The 26,379-nt window shown below is 40.6% G+C and overlaps 1 protein-coding gene across 3 annotated transcripts in view; it reads left to right on the top strand.

Moving 5' to 3' along the window:
* ATP10B (ATPase phospholipid transporting 10B (putative)) overlaps positions 1 to 26,379 on the top strand; it is a 365,220-nt gene that overhangs the window by 191,646 nt on the left and 147,195 nt on the right. For all 3 annotated transcript variants that reach the window (XM_031666580.1, XM_031666579.1, XM_031666582.1), the window contains exon 3: positions 21,254 to 21,379. The gene's annotated coding sequence lies outside the window, so the exon portion shown is untranslated. The remainder of the gene's footprint in view (positions 1 to 21,253; positions 21,380 to 26,379) is intronic.

The following is a 26,379-nucleotide window of genomic DNA, read 5'->3' as shown; positions in this document are numbered from 1 at the left end:
GAGGGCATCCCTGGGTTCTCAGCCAGTTTTCAAAGGGAATTTTTCCAGTTTTGCCCATTCAGTACATGATATTGGCTGGGTCTGTCATAAATAGCTCTTATTATTTTGAGGTACGCTCCATCAATACCGAATTTATTGAGCGCTTTTAGCATGAAGGGCTGCTGAATCTTAATGTTCTTGCATCTATTGAAATAATCATGTGGTTCTTTGTCTTTGGTTCTGTTTATATGCTGATTTATGTTTTTTCTTATTGATTTTATGCTAATGTTGAACTAGCCTTTGCATCCTAGGGATGAAGCCTCCACTTGATCATGGTGGATAGCAAGGCTTTTGATGTGTTGCTGAACTGCTTGCCAGTATTTTATTGAGGGATTTTGCACGATGTTCATCAGGGATATTGGGTCTAAAATCTCTTTTGTTGTATCTCTGCTGTGGGCTTTGTATCAGGATGATGTTGGCCTCATAAAATGAGTTAGGAGGATTCCCTCTTTTCATTGATTGGAATAGTTTTGTGAAGGAATGGTACTTAACTCCTCCTTGTACCTCTGGTAGAATTCAGCTGTGAATCCATCTGGTCCTGGACTTTTTACAGGTATGGTTAATTGTTGCCTCAATTTCAGAGCCTGCTATTGGTCTAGATTCAGGGATTCAATCTCTTCCCTGGTTTTAGTCTTGAAGAGTGTAAGTGTCCAGGAAATTATCCATTTCTTCTAGATTTTCCAGTTTATTTTATGTGAGAGGTGTTTATAGTATTCTCTGATGGTAGTTTGTATTTCTGTGGGGTCGGGTGGTGATATCCCTTTATCATTTTTAATTGCGCCGATTTGATTCTTCTCTTTTCTTCTTTATTAGTCTTAAGTAGTGGTCTGTCAACTCTTGTTGATCTTTCAAAAAACTAACTCTGGATTCATTGATTTTGAGGGTTCTTTTGTGTGTCTTATCTCCCTTCAGTTCTACTTGATCTTTAGTTATTTCTAGCCTTCTGCTAGCTTTCTCGAATGTGTTTCCTCTTGCTTCTAGTTCTTTAGCTGCGTATGCTAGAGCGTCACCTTTTAGATCTTTCCTGCTTTCCTTGTAATGAAGTGCTATAAATTCTCTACACACTGCTTTAAATGTGTCCTAGAGATTCTAGTGTATGTTGTATCATCTTTTGTTCTCATTGGTTTCAAAGAATATCTTATTTCTGCCTTCATTTCATATATGTACCCAGTAGTCATTCAGGAGCAGGCTGTTCAGTTTCCATGTGGCTGAGCTGTGATTGAGTTTTAGTCCTGAGTTCTAGCTCTGATTGCACTGTAATTGAGAGACAGTTTGTTATAATTTCTGTTCTGTACATTTGCTGAGGGAGTGCTTTACTTCCACCACGTGGGCTGTAATTTGGAATGGGCACGACGCGTGGGTGCTGAGAAGAATGTGGCCATTCTGTTGATTTGGGGTGGAGAGTCTCTATAGATGTCTATTAGGTCTCGCTTGCTGCATGCAGAGATGAGTTCAATTCCTGGATATCCTTGTTAACTTCTGTCTCGCTGATCTTGTCTAATGCGTTGACAGTGGAGTGTTGAAGTCTCCTGCATTATTATTGTGGCATGGGGAGTCTAAGTCTCTTTGTAAGTCTCTAAGGACTTGCTTTTATGAATCTGGATGTTCGTAATAAGTATATATATTTAGGATAGTTAGCTCTTCCTGTTGAATTGATCCCTTTACTAATATGTAATGGCCTTCTTTGTCTTTTGATCTTTTGATGGTTTAAAGTCTGTTTTATCAGGAGACTATACTGTAACCCCGCTTTTGTTCTCCATTTGCTTCTGGTAAATCTTCCTCCATCCCTTTATTTTGAGCCTATGTATGTCTCTCTGCAGGAGATGGGTCTCCCTGAATACAGCAGACTGATGGGTCTTGACTCTTTATCCAGTTTGCCAGTCTGTGTCTCTTAATTGGAGCATTTAGTCCATTCTCTTACATTTAAGGTTAAGAATGTTATGTGTGAACTTGATCCTGCCATTATGATATTAACTGGTTATTTTGCTTCATTAGTTGATGCAGTTTCTTTCCTAGCCTCGGATGGTCTTACATTTCGCATGTTTTTGAGATGGTTGGTACCGTTGTTCCTTTCCATGTTTAGTACTCTTCAGGGTCTCTTTGTGGGTGGGCTCTAGTGGTGATAAAATTCTAAGCATTTGCTTATCTGTGCTGGGATTTTATTTCTCCTTCACTTATGAAACTTAGTTTGGCTGGATAAGGAAATTCTGGGTTTAAAATTCTTTTTCTTTAAGAATGCTGGAATATTGGCTCCCCACTCTCTCTGGCTTGTAGAGTTTCTGCCGAGATCTGCTGTGAGTCTGATGGGCTTCCTTTGTGGGTAACCCACCTTTCTCTCTGGCTGCCCTTAAGATTTTTCTCCTTCATTTCAACTTTGGTGAATCTGGCAATTTTCGTGTGTCTTGGAGCTGCTCTCTCAGGAGTATCTTTGTATGCTCTCCGTATTTCCTGGATTTCCTGAATAAGCTGGCCTGCCCTACTAGGTTGTAGGCTCCTGATGATATCCTGAAGAGTGTTTTCCAACTTGGTTCCATTTTCCTCTCAGTTTGTAAGGCACCCTAATCAATAGACGTGATTTGGTCTTTTTACATAATCCCATACTTTGCAGTGGCTTTGTTCATTTCTTTTTTCTTTTCTTTTTCTTTTTTATTCTCTTCTCGCTTTATTTCATTCATTTGATCCTCAATCGCTGATACTCTTTCTTCCAGTTGATCGAGTCGGTTACTGAAGCTTGTGCATTTGTCAATGCATTTCTCGTGTCATGGTTTCATCTCTTTCATTCTGCTTTAGACCTTCTCTGCATTAATTACATTTAGCCATCAATTCTTCCACTTTTTTCAAGATTTTAGTTTCTTTTATGGGCCGCTTAGGTAACGTAATTCCTCCTTTTTAGCTCTTGAGAAATTCTGATGGACTGAAGTTTCTTCTCTCATCTCACAAGCCATTCTCCATTCAGCTTTGATCCGTTTGCTGGCATCGAGCTGGCGGCCTTGGCTGAGATGTTTTGTTTTTGCAGAATTTCCAGCTTTTCTTGCCCTGCTTTCTTTTTCCCCATCTTTGTGGTTTTATCTGCCTCTGGTCTTTGATGATGGATGTACTGATGGTTTTAGTGGTGGGTGTCCCTGTTTGATAGTTTTCCTCTAACAGTCAGGACTCCCCAGCTGTAGGTGTGTGTTGAGATTGCTTTGGAGGTCCACTCCAGACCCTGTTTGCTCTGGTATCAGCAGCAGAGGCTGCAGAAGATAGAATATTTCTGAACAGCAAGTGTACCCGTCTGACTCCTTGCTTTGAAGCTCTCTCTCAGGGGTGTACTCCCACCTCTGTGAGGTGTAAGTCAGGACTGCCCCTAGTGGGGATGTTCCCAGCTACTCAGGGGTCAGGGACTCATTGAGCAGGAGTCTGTCCCTCTCAGATCTCAACCTCCGTGTTGGGAGATCCACTGCTCTCTTCAAAGCTGTCAGGACAGAGTCGCTTATGCCCCAGAGGTTTCCTGCTGCTTTTTTTTGGTTGCTGTTTAGCTGTGCTCCCTGTCCCCAGAGGTGGAGCGCCCATAGAGAGACAGGCAGGTTTCCTTGAGCTGCTGTGAGCTCCACCTAGTTTCACATGAGCTTCCTAGCAGCTTTGAGCCATCTTACTTAAGTCTTCAGCAATGGCGTGGCTCTCCCCAGCCCGCTGCTGCCTTGCAGGTAGACTACAGACTGCTGTGATAGCAATGAGGGAGGCTCCGCGGGTGTGGGACCCTCCGCCAGGTGTGGTATATGATCTCCTGGTGTGCCTGTTTGCTCAAAGTGCAGCATTGGGGTGGAGTTACCCGGACTCTCCAGGTGCTGTGTGTCTCAGTTCCCCTGGCTAGGAAAAGGGGATTCCCTTCCCCTGGCGCCTCAGGTGAGGCAATGCCTCAGCCTCTGCTTCAGCCTCGGCTGGTCGGGCTGCAGCTGGGACTAGTACCATCTCTCCGCACTCCCCAGTGAGATGAACCCAGCACCTCAGCTGAAAATGCCAAATCACTGTCTTCTGTGTCGCTGGCTTGGGAGGCTGGAAGACTGGAGCTGCTCCTTTGGTCTGCCATCTTGTTCCTCTTCTTTGGCTCTTTAAACATGTTATTCTAATCACTTCTGGCCCTATTCAAATCACTGTTTTATATATATAAATGTATATATATTTTATATATTTTAATATATATTTTATATATACACATAAATAAATATATATATGTCATTTTTCTCTGACCCCTCTCATTTGCTTTTTTCCTTAGCTTTTTATGGTCATTAGCACATCTATATGCCTATGGCCATTTTTATATTTATTCTGCTTGTGATTTATTGAACATCTTGAACCTGTAATTTGTATCTTTTGTCAAATTTGGGAAGTTTTGTGTCATAATTTCTTTACATATTTTTTAGACTCATTTCTTTCGTTCTGGAACTTCAGTAACATATATTAGACTATTTTACATTATCTAACAGGTTCCTGTGGCATTGCTTATTCACTCTCTATTCTTTACATCATACATTGATAACAAACCAACTAAAAAAGAAATCAAGAAAGCAATCCCATTTGCAATAAATACACAATTAAAAAAGACATAGAAGTTAATTTAACCAAGCAGGTGAAAATCTCTGCAATGAAAACTACAAAACACAGTTGAAAGAAATTGCAGCAGATACAAAAACATGAAAGGATATTCCCTGTTCATGGATCAAAAGGAGTAATATTGTTAAAATGTCCATAATACCCAAAACAATCTACATATTTAATACAATACCTATTAAAATACCAACGATGCTCACATCTGTAACTTAAGAACTTTGGGAGGCTGAGGTAGGAGGATCACTTGAGCCCCAGGATTTCAAGGATGCAGTGAGTTATGATTGTGCCACTGCACTGTAGCATGGGCAACAGAGCAAGACCCTGTCTCTGAAAACAAAACAAAAACAATAACATTCTTAATGGAAATAGAAAAAAAAAAATCCAAAAAGTCTTATGAAACCACAGAAGGCCCCAAGTGGCCAAAGAAATTCTGAGCAAAATGAACACAGAGGCATCACACTATCTGACTCCAAAATATACTACAAAGCTATAGTAACTGAAACAGCAGGTATTGGTATAAAAACAACCACATAGACCAATGGAACAAAATAGAGAACCCAGAAATAAATCAGCATATTTACAACCAACTGACTTGACAACATTGCCAAGAACTTACACTGGGAAAAGCATAGCCTCTTCAATAAATCAAGCTTGGAAAACTGCATATCCATATGCAGAAGAATGAAACTAGACTCCCATCTGTCACCATATTCAAAAATCTACTTAAAACAGATTAAAGACTTAAATGTAAGACCTGAAACTATAAAACTGCTAGAAGAAAACATAGGAAAAACACTTCAGGACATCGGTCCAGGCAACAATTTTATGGTTAAGACTTCAAAAGCACAACCAACAAAAGCAAAAATAGATAATCTTATTGCCATATCTTCAGATTTACTAACTCGTTCCTCTGTCATTTCCATTCTCCTGTTAAATCTATCCATTGAATTTTTAAATTTCAGATACTTTATTTGGGGCTCTAAGGTTAATCTGGTTCTTTTTCATTTTTCCCCATCTCTACTGATATTTTTAACCTTTTCATTTATTATAAGTAAGCACATTATCCTTTATGTCATTGAGGGTATTTATAATATTTCCTTTAAATTTCATGTCGTTAATTCCAACATCTAGGTCATTTTTTTATTGGCCTGAGTTAATGGTCTTTTCCTTTGAGAACTGGTCACATTTTGGGGGTCTTATCTGTTCAACATCCTTGATATAATGAAGGTTAAATATGGAGATGCTGGATCCCGACATTTTCCTATAAAGACTGTAGGTTTTTTTCTTTTAGCAGGCACTTAACTTGATTAGAACTGAACTGTTTTTGGGTGGGCAGTGGCTCCCATCTTAGTTCAAATATTTGTTTGTTTTTAGTTGATCTTTGAGTCTGCTCCGTGCATAGACGGTTCAGGGTCAAGCAAAGATGAGGGCCGACAGAACTTGGAGTAACCTTTCTTGATCTTCCCCCTTCTTTCTACAGTGAGTATGGTCCCCAGACTGGGTTCCCTGGTTATCATAAAGACAGACATTTTTCCACCAGTACCCCTACTCTTAACCAACTGCACTGGCACCCAGGCCAAAACCAGCAAAAACAGAGAACTCACTCCATGAAACTCCCATTCTCCAAACAACTCCCATCCTCCACACAACTCACCTGACGACTTGACCAGATTCTACATCTAGATATTAGGGGTTCAAATTCAGAAAGCCATTGCCTCATGCCTGTGAAAGACTGTCTTAATGTAACCTTACTCCCAGTCAAACACTTGCAAAGGCATTAGGAGCAGGTACCTATTCACTTGCCAGAGAATATCCCCCGTGCAGAACCAAATTCACCAGCAGAGGATTAGCCTAGGAACAGCATGGCTGATCATTATGACAGAAGATTGGGTCAGGACCACATGGTGGCTCTGAACTTAAACACATTAGAAGCATTTTAATTCCACATCTTTTCTCACAAACTGTAAACAAGGCCGACTCATCGTGGTAGCCTTCCTGGGTTTAAGGCTTTTAATATTTAAATAAACTGAAAATCATAATGAGAGAAACTACCATTGAATAAAAAAGCAGTTTCTACATCTTCCTCATAGATTCTGTAATCAAAACAATTTTCTTGGTTAAGTGGTTTCTGTATCAAACTAGAGAAAACGGGGTAGGAAGGCATTATGGGAAGGTTAATGGGGTCTTACAGAGAACCCAGAGAATGGCTGAACCAGGTCTCAGAGAGGACAGGGACCAGGACAGCTCCACGGGCCTGAGCAGCAGAGGCTCAAGGTCCTTTTCCCAAGTGTTCTGCCGGTAAAGTGCCTCCCCTCCAACTCTGGGTCTGGAGAGAATTCAATTGTCTTGTTTGATTTGAGGATGCATTAAAATTTAACCATGTCCACAGGGGTGGGTCATATATAGAAACATGGTGCGGGGGCTGGAAAGGTACAGTTTTCAGAAGAGAGGGACTAACTGGACAGACACCCTGGAGAGTGTCTAGAATATACAAGGGAGCCAGAGGGGCTATTAGAAGAGCAGCAGGACAATTTCAAAGAAGCTACTTTGCGGGCAGTGTGCGCATGCAAAAGAAAAACACTGTTTGTACTCAGTCATCCAGTCCAACAACAGAAAAATATTGATTTTTCCCAGCATCTCATTCAGCCCTAAGAATATACAGCAGCTGTACTTGCTGTGTCTAGTATGCATCGTTAACAACTCCCATCAGGTGGGATTGTGGGGGAAGCACATTAGGAGGCCAGTGAATTCTTGGTTGTGTAGCCTCAGACTTATGACTTAATCTTTATTTGCCTCAGGTTCCTCATCTGAGGAAGAGAAATATTGTTCCATTCAGGGTAACAGTGAAATGAGATAGCAAGTAGCAGGTATGAAAGTTGAGAACACAGACTTGAGTCTCATCAGCAAGGTGGAGCCCTGGTCCTGATGCCCGTGGCTGTGGGCCCCTGCAGATGCCTTACCTTCTTTGAGCTGCACTCTCCACATCTGTAGAACAAGAACAGGTGAACTTCCTGTGGGCTCTGTCAGCATTATGTGATTTGTATAAATCACCGTGCATAGTGCCTAACAGTTAGCTAACTTAAATCTATGGTTAAAAACTGTCTTTAAGTGATGGTGCTTTGAAGAACACAGTTGCACACTATAGGATTTTATATTATTGTTGTTAACATGACTGTTATCATCAGTGATTCAAGGAACCCCAGATTCCAAGAAATAAGAATGAAGAAAGTATAGCTTCATAGACATCCCTCCTCCTTCAAAAATCTCTTCATTGCTGTCAAGTAAGATTAAAATGCCTTGACTTGACAGACAAGGCTGTCTGGGCTCTGATTACTGTCTTCAGCCTTACTTCTCACTATCTCTTCTGTTCCCACCATCTCCGCACCTCCCCACCATCTCCCCACCTCCCCACCTCCCCACCTCCCCACCTCACTCTACAACCCACCTGCTCGCTATGGGCCATTTCCCAAACACAATTTATACTTCAAATCTCTGTGCCTTTCTTCTTTCCATTTTCTACTCTTAAAAAGACCCTTTGACCTGTGTGTACCTGTTGAAATTCATGTTTCAAGTCCAATAAAACCTCCTCGTAGGCCCTTTCTACTGCCACTACCGTTGACACCTCCTGAATTCGTTTACTCCTTCAAACTTTGCTTGTACTGCTACTCTGATTTAGTTAGCCTTTGTTTTGTTTAGTCTATTTAGCTGCTTCCATGACTCAATTCCCTACCCCATTACAAGCTGCTTGAGGGCAGAGGGGCAGGCATCTGTCATAATCATCTTTGTAATCCTTGTTAACTAGTGCAGCAGCTGACACAAAAGTGGAACACAGTAGTCATTGGAAAGGAGAGAAGAAAGAAAGGCAGGAGAACAGAAGAAATTGTGTCATGAACCGCCCTCTGTGGAGCTCAGATATGTGCTAGCAATAAGCATTAGTGCTGTGCTCTGATCAATCAAGCTGCACAGCCCACCAAGAATATCCAGAAATGGAAAAATAAACTTCTTCCTTTCATTATAAGCTTCCAGAGTTTTTAATCATTCCATGCTGTCAGATCATGAAATCCCAGAAAATCTGAAGCCCTAAGGGGCCTAACAATAATGTAATTATTCAGTATCTTTATATTGCAGATGTGCAAACTGAGGCCAAGAGAGATTTAGCCTCTGTTCCCCAAAGTTATTCAGCAAATCAGCAGCAGAGCTGAGACAAGGATCAGGGAGCTCTGTGGCTGCCATGTCCAGACCCTCCCCTCGTTAGCAACAAACCACCATTCCCAGGTCTTGCTTGATTTTCATTTTCCTGGGCTTGCCCCACATACCCAATTTCCTGCTGGCCCAGCCCAGTGTGGTAGTGGCTCATTCCAGGGGCTTGTTACTCAAACAAAAAGAGAAGAAGACAAGACATTCCGAGAGAATAAAGCAGCCAGCAAAAGGGTTCTGTGAAACAGTGAAGTTAGAGGGAGCCCAGTCCATAAGACCACCTTAAGGTCTGACAACAGTTGCAAGTCTTGGGCTTCCCCAAGACTGAAGGTGTGAAAAATTCACTACCAGGACTCACAGAACTCACTGAAATCTGTTATTTTCATGCTTAGGTTTTATTACATGGAAAGGGCACCAATTAAAATCAGCCAAGAGAAGAGACACCTTAGGCAGAAGCCAGGGAAGGACCAAATGCAGAGTTTCCACTGTCCTCTTCCCACGGAGCCATGGGTAGTGTTATTTCCCTGGCATCAGTGTGAGACAATATTCACAGTGTTGCCACCCAGGGAAGCTCCCTTGAGCGTGGTATCCAGAGTTTGTACTGGGGCTCTATCACATACACATAGTTAGATAACCAAAATAAGTGACTAAAGCAAAGATCTCAATCAATCGAGGTTTGTTAAGCCAGCTTCAGGGCGTATCTGGGAAAAACTCAAACCACAGACATGTCTGGGGCTATTTTTCCAAAGAGGTTTTCAGTAAGTTTAGTATTTACACATTTCCTTAAAGAGGAGAAAGCATCTAAGAAGAGGAGAGGGTAGGCAGTAAGGTGAATGGTTACATTCATGTGAGACGTTAGTTAGTGGCCAGTAAATCTACATTTTACATAAGAAAAGGTGAATGTCTGAAAAGAAAAAAAAAAAGAGTAAAGGAAGGATCAATTGCATAGACTCCTCTGCGTAGGTAGAGAGCTGACTGATCTCCTCTTGTCTTTCTTCTACACCTGAGAAGATAAGCTTGCAATGACATTATCAGTGTGAAATCAGACAGATTTTCGTTTTAGAAGCAAGACTTAGATTGTAGACCTAAAGTTACAATTGGTATGTCCTTGTTCAGGAGAGGCCAAAAAATAATTTACCTATGAATGATCTGAGGAGGCAGTCACACTCGGAGATACCTGAGGCCTTTTACCTTTCCTGGTGGTCTGGCTAATGCATAATGCTAGTAACAGCTACTCATTTGGAAGAGGGTGTTGCATGACACAGGCGGTAGGTTTAACCTTCTCTTTGACACAAGGATTTTGGGGTCCTGAGATTTTTAAAATTTTCCTTTATGGGTTGTATGCCCACATGGCTGATTTCAGTCTCCAATGCCCCTGGAAGTTGAGCTGATACCATGGAACCCAAAGTTCCCACCCTAAAAGAACATTGTTAAATTATTTGGCAGGACCCAACACGCCAGGCAAATGAAAATGAAAACACCCTTAGGAATAACATTCCAAGGGCTTAGCGATTACCAGAAGCCAAGGACAAAGGCCAGACTTTCCTTGGGTAAGGTTAACTTCTTTACCACACTGAGCCCTGCATCTATATTCTTCCTGACCTTCTTTACCTTTGTTTGTGCAAAGCATATCGGGAAATGCTTGTGCTTTAGAATCAGGCAGCCTGTGTCGGCTCTACCACTTATACCTGTGTGACCTCAGCCATTCACTCATGCCTCTAAGTCTCAGTTTTCTCCTGTGGAAAATGATGATAGATGTGCCTATCCCTTGTGGTGTTTATAAGGATCAGCATTCATACTTTCAGTGTACAATGTCCAATATAATACTAATATGTAGTAGGTTCCATAAACTCAGAAAATCTAAGACAGCTCTTAGTTAATTTAGAAAATTTATTTTGCCAAGGTTGAAGACGCACCCGTGACACAGCCTCAGAAAGTCCTGACGACACGTGCCCAAGGCGGTCAGGGCACAGCTTGGTTTTATACATTTTGGGGAGACATGAGACATCAATCAATATATGTAAAAAGTACATTCATTCCTTCCAGAAAGGTGGGGGAAATTCAAAGCAAGGCCCCCACCCCACCCCCAGGGGCTTCCAGGTCACAGGTAGGTGAGAGACAAATGGTTGCATTCTTTTGAGTTTCTGATAAGTCTTTCAGAAACTTCTTGCTCCCTTTCTGATAAAGGAGCAATCAGAATATGGCTGTATCTCTGTGAGCAGAGGGATGAGTTTGATAGAATGGGAGGCAGAATTGCCCTGAGCAGTTCCCAGCTTGAAAGGGCCCAAGACATTTTCCTTTCATAGTACCCAATACATGAGAGCTTCCACTTTGCAGGCTTCTCTTCTTCATCTCTCCTCCTCCTCCTCCTCCACTACTTTCTCGTCCCTCTTTTCCCCCACCCCCTTGCTCTCTCTTTATTTCCTTTTTCAACCTTCTATCTTCTCTCAGGACAGGAAGATGTCACTTCAGTGTGCTGTGAATAAGGAAATGCCAAATTTAAGGGAACTAGACTCTTGCAGCAGCCTTGGGATAGCCTTCCTCCTAGAGACAGCACCTGACGGCATCTGTGTAACAAAGCTAGCTGTCCAGGGCTGGGATGAACAGGACTAACACTTTGTAATGACTTAGCTCCACTCCAGGTCTGGTGTAAATTGAAGATGAAAATGCGTTTTCCAAAAATACTCAGGCTGTTGCTGATGCCTGGGCCTGTTTCACCTTTGGTTATACAATAGTCTTGTCTGGGCTTCTCTTCTGGGCCCACATGGCTGGCTTGCTCGCCAGGCAACTTTCCTAAGAAAAATCCTGCACTTATCCTTGGTTTGAGCAAACAATAAACTCACCATGCAGAGAAAAGGTCTAAAGCACCCCAGAGTGACACGGACCATATTATGAAGCAACAGCTTAGTGAGGCCACGGAACTTGCACCACCCCAAGTTAGGCTCACGCGTCTCTCAGTGCTGCTCCTGATGCCTCCTAGAATTGTTCTGTGGTTTGGGAAAGGCAAACCTTCCCCAGACTCGTATTCCATGATTGAGATTAGCCTTCCATGTTTATTCTCTCCAAAAATGCCTTCTCCTACTCCCATATTCCTCCCTGACTACACGTCCTTCTCTTTACAGAACTATAATCAAGAAGAAAACAAAAACTTTCTGGTTCAGGGCCTCAGTTTCCAGATTATTAAAAAATCTGAGTCACAGATTTTGCCATTTCCTTCCCACCATTTCTCCCCACCAATGTAGCATTCAGAATAATCAATGGCAACAGGCTAGTGCATCTTCTACCTAAGAATCCCATAGTAAACCTGTGATGTATCCAGAAAATTAGGGCTGGGTGAGATGATTAAATATTCATGCACTGCCCTTATTTTACTGCAAGATCTAGAGTGAGGAAGGTAGTTTACCCCAAGTCACAGACATTCTTAGTGAGTAAAGCAGGGTAATCAGTGAAGATGGAACTTAAGTGAACTCAACCAAAGATTTCGCTTTCTGTATGTTCAGGTTATTTTTATGACTGCCGTCTCTTCAAACTATTCTTCCCCTGTAAGTATATCCTCCTTTCCTCGTCTATTTTGTAGTCATTCTTTCTTCTGTTTCTTTCCTAAATCAGACATCGTTATCTTTTTTAATCTTAAACTTTTTTATTAAGTCAGAGGAATAGGTCTTCTTCTTTAATTCATTAATTCAACAGATATTTATTTAGTGTTTCCTACATCCAAGGAACTCTTCTAGGCATTCTAGAAAAAGCAATAAACAAAACAGACAAAAGTCTCTGTTTTCATATTGTTTACATGTTAGTAGTGGATAGCAATGGCAATAAGCAAACAAAAAATATAAAAATATATATTACATCAGATGATAAATGCTTTGAATTAACAAATGCAAGGAAGGAGGACAAAGGCTCAGAGTGGAGGAAACTTACAGTTTTAAATAGGATGGTCAAGGAAGTTCTCATTAAAAAGAGCAAGAAACAGGAGGTGCTCAAGGGAGGTTTGCAAGTATCAAGACAGAAGTAATCACAGGTTCGAAGTCTTTCAGGGGGCACATGACCTGTGTGCCCTAACAATAACTGGGAGGCCACTGTGGCTGGAGCAGACTGAACAAGAGAGAAGGGGAACTTAGAGAGAGGGTCAGAGAAGAGAGGAGGGGCCGGAATGTATAGGGTTGTCAGTATTAACTGCAGAGTAACTAAGGGATACAAACACAATGGAATTTACAATTATAGTTATGGTACTTTACTTTTACTCCAAACCCACAGGAAGCCAGTGGAGAGTTTTGAGTGCAGTTGAGAAATAACTTGACATATTTTTTAGAATGAGGCCAGGTACATATACACCATGGAATACTATGCAGCCATAAAAAAGAATGAGTTCATGTCCCTTGTAGGGACGTGGACAAAGCTGGAAACCATCATTCTCAGCAAACTATCATAAGGACAGAAAACCAAACACCACATGTTCTCACTCATGGGTGGGAATTGAACAATGAGAACACTTGGACACAGGATGGGGAACATTACACACCGGGGCCTGTTGTGGGCTGGGGGAGTCGGGGAGGGATAGCATTAGGAGACATACCTAATGTAAATGACGAGTTAATGGGTGCAGCACACCAACATGGCACATGTGTACATATGTAACAAACCTGCACGTTGTGCACATGTACCCTAGAACTTCAAGTATAAAAAAAAAAAGAATGAGGCCAGGTACACTGGCCCATTCCTGTAATTCTAGCACTTTGGGGGGCTGAGGTTGGAGGATCACTTGAGGCCTGTAGTTCAAAGTTACAGCGAGCTATGATTACATCACTGCATTTCAACCTTGGTGATAGAGTGAGACCCTGTCTCTTAAAAAAAAAAAAAAAAAAAAAAAGATAGCTATTCAGGTAAACTTGTGCCATGGTGTTCATGGTACAGATTATTTCATTACCCAGGTACTAAGCCTAATATCCATTATTTTTCCTGATCCTCTCCCACCTCTCATCCTCTATCCTCCAATAGGCCCCAGTGTATGTTGTTCTCCTCTCTGTGCTCATGTTCTCATCATTCAGTTCCCACTTACAAATAAGAGCATGCAGTTATTCAGTTTTCTGTTCCTGTATTACTTTGCTAAGGATAATGGCTCCATCCATGTGTCTGCAAAGGACATAATCTCATTCTTTTTTATGGCTACACAGTATTCCATGGTATATATGTACCACATTTTCTTTATCCAGTCTATCGTTGATGGGCATTTAAGTTGATTCCATGTCTTTTCTATTGTGACTCATGTTACAGTGAACATACATGTGCTTTTTTGAGAACAGACTCAGGAGGCAAAATAAAAGTATAATCAGGTAGGAGATATAATGGTGGCTTGGATCAGGGTAGTGTTAGTGGAGACAGCAAGAAATAGTGAGACTGTTTATGTATTAGTGTAAAGAACATGGTATTTCTTGATTAATTGTATATGGCTAGATATAGGAAAAGAGAGCAAGAGAGAGAATGCAGGGGAGAGAGAAAAATAAGAATGACACAAAAAATTTTGACCAACAACTGAATTGATGAAGTTGCCATGACCATTTGAGGACAAATTACGCTTACTCTCTCTTTCTCAATTTTCTCATCTGCCAAGTGGGGGAAAATAACCAAAATGATATGGTGATTATGATAGTTAAATGAGTTAATACAAGCAAAATGCTTAGAATTGTACCTGGTGCATAATAGTTAGCTACTGTTAGCCTCCTCCTCTTCTCCCTGTGTATTCCTTCAGAGAAGTAAACATAGTCTGATATGATCTTGTTTATTTTTTCTTTATATATCTCCACCAAAATGTAAGCTTCATGAAGGCAACGGGCTCACCTGTCAAGTTCATGCCATATCACCAGCTTCTGCAACAGTATTTCAACCTTAGTATATGCTTGATGAATATTTAATGAGTAGAAGTATGAAAAGGTGTAACAGCCAGTCCGCCCAGATTTTCCAAGACATCTCTCTTGACATAGGCACTGTCCGTCTCACACACACATACTTGTCCGTTTGTGGCTTAGAAAATTTGGTCACTGACATTAAGATGAACTACAGATAGGTTAGATGGTTCACTCAGGAAGATTTCTGTGTGTGCTATGCCTTGGTGAAAGGAAAAGTTCTTTTTTTTTTTTTTTATACTTTAAGTTCTAGGGTACATGTGCATAACGTGCAGGTTTGTTACATATGTATACTTGTGCCATGTTGGTGTGCTGCACCCATCAACTCGTCATTTACATCAGGTATAACTCCCAGTGCAATCCCTCCCCCCGCCCCCTCCCCATGATAGGCCCCTGTGTGTGATGTTCCCCTTCCCGAGTCCAAGTGATCTCATTGTTCAGTTCCCACCTATGAGTGAGAACATGCGGTGTTTGGTTTTCTGTTCTTGCCATAGTTTGCTGAGAATGATGGTTTCCAGCTGCGTCCATGTCCCTACAAAGGACACAAACTCATCCTTTTTTATGGCTGCATAGTATTCCATGGTGTATATGTGCCACATTTTCTTAATCCAGTCTGTCACTGATGGACATTTGGATTGATTCCAAGTCTTTGCTATTGTGAATAGTGCCGCAATAATTCTTTGGGTATATACCCAGTAATGGGATGGCTGGGTCATATGGTACTTCTAGTTCTGGATCCTTGAGGGATCGCCATACTGTTTTCCATAATGGTTGAACTAGTTTACAGTCCCACCAACAGTGTAAAAGTGTTCCTATTTCTCCACATCCTCTCCAGCACCTGTTGTTTCCTGATTTTTTTAATGATTGCCATTCTAACTGGTGTGAGATGGTATCTCATTGTGGTTTTGATTTGCATTTCTCTGATGGCCAGTGATGATGGGCATTTTTTCATGTGTCTGTTGGCTGTATGAATGTCTTCTTTTGAGAAATGTCTATTCATATCCGGTGAAAGGAAAAGTTCTATCTAAACACAGCCATCAGTGAAAGGTCTGGACAGATTCCATGGACAGTAATATCAGTATGCTCTGTATAATGCTGAAATCAATGCACCTGGTTGTTCTATAATTAGCAGAGCTGCTGCCCTTCCTCCACCCTCTGCTTCCACTGTCAAGGTGTCGCACATCTCTGGGCTGGCTTTCCATCCCAAGATGGTTTGGCTTGCTGTGCATGGCTGGAGGGAAGCAGGAGAGGGCAAGGACCCAATTAGATTGAAATGGAATTAAGTCTTTGGAGGCCCCTTGTCAGGGCGAAAAGTATTGAATGTTCCCATTGATGACAGATGCTTCTTTATTTGGACTGATCTCAGAGTTTAGAGGTCATTTGTAAATAAGATTTGCTCCATTTGGTATGGCAAGTCCTGTTCTCTATGCCTTATTATTTTTTTTAATCCCTGCATCTTTTCCCCTGTGTTTTGACATGCTTACTGCCAGCGGAAAGACTGTTTGGTCTGGAATGAATATTCAAATTCTTGGGAGCAGCTAAAGTAGCAACCAAGTTCATAAGGGAACTGATGATCTGTTCACGTGGTGCTAAAACAACCCCGTGGGAAGAGAATAGGCAGAACACACGATGGTATGAATGAATATTCATTCACTTTCACAAAGTGAAGCCTCAACAGTAATTTCCCCTGATTTTAGATGGGAGAAGGGGAAATGAGTTAAATTCATTATTTCTTCTTTAATTTGTGGGTCTAAGTCTTTGTACAGATGATATTCCAGGGAATGTAATCTTCAAAGAAATAATATCCCATTCTGAGTATAAACACAAATTTTAATACAAATTATGAGATTTTTAACCCAGATTAATAGACTTATAAGAACCCATGGGCTATCTGAAATGTGTTTGTTTGCTTGGATGTATTTCGTTAACAGCCACTTACGACAAACACTTCCTATGAAGCACTCGTTGTTCTATTGTTTTAGAAATATTATTTCACAGAATCCTCAGAGCCCAAGAGGTATATATTATTATTATCCCCACACAAAGAAGGTAATCGAGATCCTGAGAGGTTGAGACTCACAGCTAGTAAGAAGCAGAGCTGGGATTTGCATCCAGGTAGTCTGGATCCAATCATTTGCAAAATGGCATAATGGCTGCAAGAGAGGGCCAGCTTTGGAGTTGTTTCTTAATTTTGTCTTATTAAAGGAGGGCAAATTGAAAGGAATCAGGAGCATCTCATAGAATCCAAGAGCCAAGAGAGATGTCAGCCCTGTATGGAATTGTAATCAGGGAATATAAAGTCAAAAGAAGCCTTTTCAGACATCTGTCCTGTCTTTTGGCTCTTTTTCATGTTCACTGCAAGACTGGCCTCGGAACCCACTAATCAGCTTGAATGTGGCCCATCTTAGCTGACTAGCACAGTAGCCCCATCCTCTTAACCTTTTCCACCTGGCTCTCACATTTTCCTCTCATCAGCCTCCCAGTCATCTGCAACTTTAAAAATAATAATGATTAGCCTAAATGACAGAGATTTAAAAGTTTAATTTTCAGAAGCTTCACTGGAAATCTTGAGGGGCACTGCAGCAACCTGTTCAGAACTCTTTATGTCACACTTCTTCCTTTATGCAGTGACACTTGTGGCAATGGTCTGGGGCCTAAATGAGGCAAAAGTGAGAGCATTAGACCTGACATGGCAGTATTAGATATCTAGAAGAATCTATTTTGTACCTCAAAACCTTACTTTCTTTTTGATAAAAATCAATATTATAAATCAAGTCAGCATCATCATGATTTCCCATGGATACTCATCGTTCAGGATGTATTAACAGTCCATAAAGACAAAGTACCAATAGGGTCCATGAACCCCAAGATGTTCTGAGATCCTGTCCTGTGATTCAAAAAAAGCAAGATGTGTGCACAGTCTCCAACCTATGAAGGCCCCACTGGCAACTTTCCACGTTTAAACTTATTTATTATAAATATTTACACACACACACACACGCACATACTTCATGAAAACCCCAAGTTGTATTTACAACAGGCTTACTTACTGCAACCAGCTCTTATACCAATTATCACTTGAGGGAATTGAAATCAGGCCAGTGTAATCAACAATAATAAGAAAACGCAATGGGCTTAGTTGTGGGAGGGAATAATTTTTGATTGCAAACCTCTGTAAGCAATATGCAAATTATATGCTTCTCTACCAAAGCTACAGTGCTGACCAAGGCAACATTTCTCTTTGAAAAACTAAGAACCCATGTGGTGAGACATCCAGGAAGGAATTTTCAGCATGAGGAAAGGATGGTTTGAGCTTATCAGGAACAGAGGGCTATAAACTCAAGGAAAAGCTGCAAATGCAGAAAAGAGAGAATCTTCCAGAAAACTGCACTGAAATTGTTGAAATAAGAAGCTAGTAATTGCAAACAATATTTTATATCACACAACAAGGATCAAGATTTCTTGGCCAACACCTGGTTGAAGCTTTCAGGCATATTGACTCGTAAGAAAAGTTGTAAAAGAGCTGACTTTAATTTTAATTCAGTCCAGAGGACCCGGAGCAAAGAAGAGTGCGTAAGAAGCTTGTTAAGAGACATATTTCCCAGGAAAGAAAGCCAGTGTTTTCATTTTAAACTCCATTGCACTCAGTTTTTTTAAGCCTCTTTAAAAAGAAAGAAAAGAAATCATGCTATAGCCTTTACATTCATTGTTTCATTTTTGCTTTCTAATAAATGTTGCAAAAGCACATATTTTGGGGGTTATTTTCCCCTTCATTTATTTTCATGATGAGTGTTGGTATTTTTATAGTATACAGAGAGTTCCCATAAGCATAATCCCAATTCATAACATCACACCAAGGGGAAATAAGGGCTTATATTATGTTCACTAGATTTGCCAGCAGAAAACAATTAGGTTAGCAGTTGCAATTCAAGTAAATTCAGAGTAGCCATAATATCACCAATGCCTTGGGAGGAGTTACAGGACATTATAGAATCTTTACTGAAGGAAGAAATGCAACTTCTTTCCTGCCATTTGTTGATGCTGCAATTCCATTTGTGAAAGGAAAAAGTCCAACCATAATAATAGCTCTGTTCATTTTTCTGGGGATGGCAGAATCATAGGCCTGAGAGACCTGCATATAAATCCTGCCTGGGTATTTTATAATCTGAGCTTCAGAAGTTGCTTAACCTTCTGGGACTGAGTTTCTTCACTGGAAAATGGTAATAATCACACTTCCCTTGCTAGGTGATGGTAAGTATTAGAGATAATCTACTCAACAGCACCTGCCACATAGACTGGACCAAATAGTGGCCATATTATTTTACTTTTCCTAATGAGGATAATAATGTTTATATTAAAGTTGTGAGATCATGTTCAAACAAGTCACTGGCTCTTATGGATCTCTTGAATGCCCTATTCCATTCCAGTCTATTATTATAAGTCTCTGTTTTATTTAATAACTCATTTCCATTTAACTCAGCAACCATTCAGCAAGCGCTACTGTGGGCGCAGAGCTAGGCAAAGCATACAAACACAAATCATGCATTGGTCTTTGCCTTCCAGGAACTATTGGATTGTTGCAGAAGTAGTTGCAGTTATTTCCATTACTTTCAATGGTAAAATCCCCAATTGCTTTTGCACCAACCTAATAATTTTTTTTTTAATTTGTTGACTAGTTGTTCAGTCCCAGTCCAGAGAACTCTGATGAACCTCAGTCCTGTTGAGTTTACTTATTCCTTTGTTTATTCATCTGTTTATTTAACATTCAGGTTCCTGCTATGTGTCGGGACTATGGTGGATCTTGAACCAGATGTAGTCCCTGTCCACGAGGAGCACTCTAGAGGTTTACTGGGGTTGGGTTTGTCCCTACCAAAACTCATGTTGAAATTTGATCCCCAATGTGGCAGTATGGGAGGTGGGGTCTGATGAAAGGTGTTTGGGCCATGGGGTCGGATCCCTCTTGGGTGGCTTGGTGCCATTCCCAAGGTAGTGAGTGAGTTCTTGCTATGGTGATACTGGATTAGTTCTCACAAAAATTGATTAGTTCCCTTGAGAGTGGGTTCTTATAAAGCCAGGACACCCCTGGGGTTTTGTCTCTGTGTGTGTACTCGTCCCCTATGATCTTCACCATGTTACGATACAGCACAAAAGCTCTCACCAAAAGGCAGGACTATGCCCTTGAACTTCACAGTCTATAAAACTATAAGCTAAATAAACTTCTTTTCTTTGTAAATTACCCAGTCTCCGATATTCTGAGACCATGGTGTTGTTAGAGCAACACAAAATGGACTAAGACAAGGAGAATGCAGAGTGATTAATGCCATGACCTAGTTTAGATTTGGGAAAGGAATGGCAATAGGAACATCAGTGTATGTATCCGATTCCTGGCCAAAGTTTATATCTCAAGTACATTGCTGCTTTCTGCCCTGCAGAGGCAAGACCATGAATAACAAACGCTTAAGCAGCCCTCCTATTTCTTTAGTTTCTAGACCAAATCCTCTCTCTGAGCAATTAGCCCCTTGCTTGCTTTCTCCTTCATCTCAGCCTGGCTGGCCCGCTGTGGCCCCCCAACTGAGATCCCACCAAGTACAGGGTAAATCCAACCTATGTTTTCATTCCAGATTCAGCACCCCACCTTACCCTTGTGACTAGTTTTGGGTACATACCAGAGAGCCCTTCCTAGAAGTCTACTAGGAGATGCAGCAGGGTGTGTGACTGGACTTTAATAAAGCTCATTAAGTGTCTCAGTACAGCATGACAGTTTGGGGCCCCAGTTCTGAAGTCGGACAAGTATGGATTCCAACCTGGAACATGCTCCTGTGAATTGTAGGGTTTTAGGGAAGATATTTAACTTTACTGAGACCTAGTTTCCTCTTCTGTAATATGGAAATAACAATGGTTTTAGCTCTCAGGGATCTTGTGAGTATTAAATAAATTCACATTGGTGAAAGGCTCAGCTTAGTGTGTGATATTTGATAAGCTCTCAACCAGTATATCATTATTAAGCAGGTGCTCTCCAAAACTGCTTCACTTGGGAACAAACTCTCCCAAGTTCACTGAGGGCTTGAAGTTTTAGCAGGGAAGGCAGTTCTCAGGGATTCAGACCTTGTTCTACAGGAAGAGAGAAAAGTGAGACAGAAAAAGAGAACTGAACAAAAGAAGAAGAAGGGGATTGGAGATACACATACCTCCCCAAAGACACACCAGGCCTTGCCCTCTATCCAATTAATCAAATTTGAACATTACATCATTTTTGTTTTAGATTTTCTTTGAAAACAGTTAGAGATATAGTTGAAGTTTATTGCATATTCCCCTCCAATTCCTTTCCTTTCCAAGCATATAACTGTTGTCCTAAACTTGGTATTACTTCCACACATATTTTTCTACTATCATAACTATATGTAAAATTCAAAACAATATAGTTTTACATAAACAATATGTAGCATTGTTTTAAACCTTATATAAATAGCATTTATAACTAAACTGTTGGTTGCCTACTCAATATTTTCTTTTCTTGCTTACAGAACATGCAGCTTATTCTGATCAACAATTTGTCCAGCTAAAGGACTACATCTCCCCCCTCTTCTTGTGGCTATAGGGGCACAGCAAAGGTCACTGGGCTAACCTCCTTAAAGGGACTCGGCTGACAGGTATATCTTTTGCTTTGCTCCCCCATTTCTTTCCTCTTCCTGTGTGGAACATGACTGAGGTGGATGTAGCTCCAATAGTCCTTTGGTTCATGACACCAACTTGATGATGGAAATCAGTGCTAAGGATGATGGAACAGAAAAAACAGGATCCCACATGACCTTGGTGCCTCCATATCAGCCTTGGACTGCCTACCTCTAGATTTGTTTTATGTCAAAAAGAAACCTCTACCTTGTTTAAGCCACTTATTATTGTTGTTTTTGTAATTGCTAAGTGTGGCTGAACGTAACCCTAGATAATAGAGACTCATATGTATTGTCTTCCCGACTTCTTGCTCAACTTTACATTTTGTTTTCCAGCATTCTGTTTGTTTTATGAGGCAAGTATAGTGTTAAGCCACCAATTCTGGAGTAGATGGGCTGTTTTATAGCCCAACTCTGCCACCGACAGCTATAAGACCTTTAAACTTTGCTTTGTTCTTACTTTCTTCATCTATAAAATGGGGATGCTAACAGAACCCCCATCACAGGATTGTTATCAGAGTTATATGAATTAATATTGACATGCAAAGTGTTTATAGTAGTACTTACAACAAAATAATAGTTAACCCTTAATAAGACATTATTATGTGCTATTTATTCATGAGATACAGTACAGTTTTAACTGCCATAAGATATTCCATTTTATAAATGTTACAATTTTTTTATTCTAATGTTTGATGGACATTTAAGTTGTTTCCATTTTTAACATTTACTGAATGATGCAATTAATATTTCTGAAGGTCTCCTTGTGCACATGTGTGCAAATTGCTTCAAGGTATCTATATAGATGTGAAAATGCTCAGTCTAAGAACGTGCACTTTCAACGTGGCTTAATAAAGCTAAATTCTGGCTGGGTGCAGTGGCTTACGCCTGTAATCCCAGCACTTTGGGAGGCCCAGGTGAGTGGATCACGAGGTCAGGAGTTCAAGACCAGACTGGCCAAGATGGTGAAACCCCGTCTCAACTATAAATACAAAAATTATCTGGGCGTGGTGGCAGGCGCCTGTAATCCCAGCTACTCGGCAGACCGAGTCAGATAATTGCTTGAACCCAGGAGACAGAGGTTGCAGTGAGCTAAAATTGCACCACTGCACTCCAGCCTGGGCAACAGAGTGAGACTCTGTCTCATAAATCAATCAATCAATCAATCAATCTAAATTCTTCCCAAAGTAGTCGCAAAAATTTGTGTATGAAAGTACCCATTGCATCTCATCTTTGCCAAATCTCAACTTTAATTAGACTTCTTATTTTTTGCCAGTCTTATGATGGTATAACAAGATAACTTTGTTGCTGTTTTAATTTACTTGTCCCTGATTACTAGTTAGGCTGAAAATAACTGTATGATTTGGAGATATTTAGGTTTCTTTTCTGTGAAAAACCTATACATGTCATTTTTTATTTTTCTATTGAGTTATCTTTTCCTTTTCAAATTTGTGTATCTAATAATGTTACCAACATCTCCTCCCAATCTGTGGTTTACCTTTCCATGTTGTTTAGGGCACAGAAAGTTTAATGTAGTGAGATTTATTACTTTTTCATTATTGATACCTGTGCCCTAAGAGTTTCCTTCCTGCCTCAAGACCGTAGGGATATGCTCTCGTATTTTGTTTTAATCCTCACCCCACCCCTCAATGAGGCAGATCTTTAATGCACCTAGAATTTATTTTTCGTGTTGAAGTAGAAACAAGTTTTTGTTGTCATTGTTATATGAGTTATTGATGGTCTCAACACTATTTTCCAAGGGGTCTGTCTGTCTGTACTGATTTGCAAGGCCATATCTGTCACATAACTAACTCGCATATGTACACAGGTCTATTGCCTGGCTCTCTGGTGTGTATCATTTGTCTGCTTGCTCTCATGGTGCCAATATACACTGTCTGACTCTCAGTCTCTAAGGGGTCTTTAATCCATGAGATAATTCAAGAACCTTGCATTGTTGTCATTGTGAAGATAAATCAAATGAGTCAGGATGGATTTTTCCCTAGACAGACAGTTCTTCCATCATGATGTAGAACAAGTCTCAGTGCCACAGGAACATAGCAGAAGGATGGAATAGATTTAACTCAAACTTGCCTTTTACTTCTCTTCTCAATTTATACCCTGTGATAGTACAGATTCCAAACCCGTACATGCCTTCTGCCCCCATCAGAGGCTTCTCTACATGATTCTGAACTCAACAAAGCCCCACCCCGCACTGCTGGACAGCAAAGCCATTTGTCTTACTAATGGTCCAAAGGAAAGGAAAGCTGCCTAGATGTCATATCCATAGCCTGGACAATTAAGAAGCACTTGTGACAGAGAACTTTATATTGGAGATGTAAAAAGTCACCAAATCCTCACCTGTACAACTCTAAAAAGATTGAGAAAATTGAAATTAATTATCCACTCTCCTTGGCTCTCTCATGAAAGGACAGAATGAAGTTATTAGAGATTGGAAGGGGCTGGGGGTTGACTGTAGCTACCTATACGTGTTAATTTACTTTTATCTCAATTTCCTATATTAGAATAACAAGCCAAAATACCCCCAGAAAGAATGCTAGTTTTGTTTTAAAAATCAGACAACAAAACCTCAACGACACCCTAAAAATGTTGCAGTGGCTTTCGACCTCCTTGGACACCAGGGAATGTCAGTGGGTCTGCCTCAGTGGCTTCAATCAGATGAGCATATAAAAAGCAATGCCCAATGATTTTTCTAGACATCCATGGTCTCTTGCCAACAATTGAGGTTTAATGAAGAGGGGGAAATTAGACCTCAGAGACTAAGTCTTCTGAAGGTGGATATTTCCTGGAGGCATGTGCAACTCTCAACCCCTATCAGGCATTCCAGCCAGGGGACAGCACTCTATCATTCTTCTTCAAGCTTGTAGTGTCTGGTTGATTTATCACTGTGCTGCTTCTCCAAGTCTCCACGGGCATTTTGCCATTCAAGCCACAAGACTACTTAAATGCTGAAGCCTGTGTCTCTACTTTCTTCCCAATTCTTTTTTTTCTCTTCTCTTTCTTCTGTTTCTGCTTTTGTGGGTTTGTGGTCTTGTTTATGGGAGATCCTTAGTCATTTTGACTTTATAGATTCTCTTACATTCATCTGATATTAATAGGCTTTTCTTTACTATAAGAAAAAACAGATTAACAACTTTGGTCTACTATTCTTCAGAAAGATGTACTTGGATTTGTGTGACCCTATTCAGAACATAACATGTGCATATTGCAATAAAGGAAAAAAAGTATGTGATATTGTCTGATGGCTATGGAAAGTCTCTGTTGAGAAATTTACTTTCTTGCAATTTAATGAGTCTTATAATAACCAGAGAGCCCCTTCAGCATCTGAAATGGAGCGAGAAAGTTGTGATTGGCTGTCATCAAGAGCCCAGGGTTCATGCCTTAAAAAGCTAGATCACTGTCCAGCAATATCAACTCAGGGGGTCCTAGATTCAGGGGATCCCACTGTAGTGGAAGAGTCAGAAGAAGTGTGACTCACATTAGAAAGTTGCTCAGTATTGTTTCAGATATGAATAAAGAGGGCTGGGCACAGTGGCTCATGCCTGTAATCCCAGCACTTTGGGAGGCTGAGGTGGGCGGATCACCTGAGGTCAGGAGTTTGAGACCAGCCTGGCCAACATGGCGAAACTCTGTCTCTACTAAAAATACAAAAGTTAGTCAGGCATGGTGGCAGGTGCCTGTAATCCCAGCTACTAAGGGAGGCTGAGGTGGGAGAATTGCTTGAACCTGCCGGGTGGAGACTGCAGTGAGCAGAGACAGAGCCACTGCATTCCAGCCTGGGTGACAAAGCGAGACTCTGTCTCAAAAAAAAAAAAAAAAAAGAATAAAGAAATATTAAAACAAACCAACAGTCCACAAATCTTTAACTCATTGAGTCTTTTCGTGCCCTGAGGCCTATGTGTCATTGTGACACTAAGGCCAGTCTCTACTTTTCTCTAATTTGAAATGCTTTCTAATTTAAGAAGTGAAAAAAATCACCCAGGTGAAATCTTAATAAAGTCTGTTGTTTAGTTCATTGTCCTGTATCGATATTAATTTCTTAGTTTTTGACCAATGTATCCTGGCTATGTAAGATTAGGAGAATCTCAGGTAAAGGAATTCTCTGTATTATCTTTGCAATTTTCCTGTAAACCTAAAATTACTTCAAAATAAAAAGGTTATTTTTAAACAAACTAATCAGGGCAATCACAGATGTCTCAGGCTACGGAGGTAAACCAAACTGGAATTCTGGTTCACGTTGAGGTAGAAAAATCAAGAGCCAAGGTGTCTGCGCTACGCACTGGGGACTTCATTTTAACTCTACTACTGACTATTCTTGCAACCTTAAACCACTTAACCTCTCTTCATTTTTATTGTTTGTTATTACAAATTACGTCCATGTTAATTATATAATAACACAGGCAAACCTTGTTTCATTGCTCTTCACTTCATTGAACTTCCTTTATTGCATTTCACAGATACTGTGTTTTTTACAAATTGTTTGCAGCAACCCTGCATCAAGTAAGACGCCAACACGATTTTTCCAACAGCATGTGCTGGCTTTGTGTCTCTGGGTCACATTCCGGGTATTCTCACAATATTTTAAACCTTGTCATTTATTACACCTGGTATGGTGGTTTGTGATCAGTGATCTTTGATGTTACTATTGTAATCATTTTGGGGCACTGCCAACCCCCTCATGTAAGGTGGCAAACTTAATCTCTAAATGTGTGTGTCCTGACTACTCCACTGTCCAGCTGTTCCCCAATCTCTCCCTCTTCATGGGCCTCCCTATTCCCTGGGACATAGCAACATTGAAATTAGGCCAATAAATAACCCTATAGTGGCCTCTAAGTGTTCAAGTGAAAGGAAGAGTTTAATGTCCCTCACTTTAAATCAAAAGCTAGAAAATGATTAACCTTCGTGAGGAATGCATGTTGAAAGCCAAGATAGGCTGAAATCTAGGCCTTTTGCACCAAATA

This window comes from Papio anubis, chromosome 5, assembly GCF_008728515.1.
Source record: "Papio anubis isolate 15944 chromosome 5, Panubis1.0, whole genome shotgun sequence".
In the NCBI taxonomy this organism is placed as follows: domain Eukaryota; kingdom Metazoa; phylum Chordata; class Mammalia; order Primates; family Cercopithecidae; genus Papio; species Papio anubis.
Note: the sequence above shows the minus strand (reverse complement) of the source record. Positions and strands in the feature narration are given on the sequence as shown.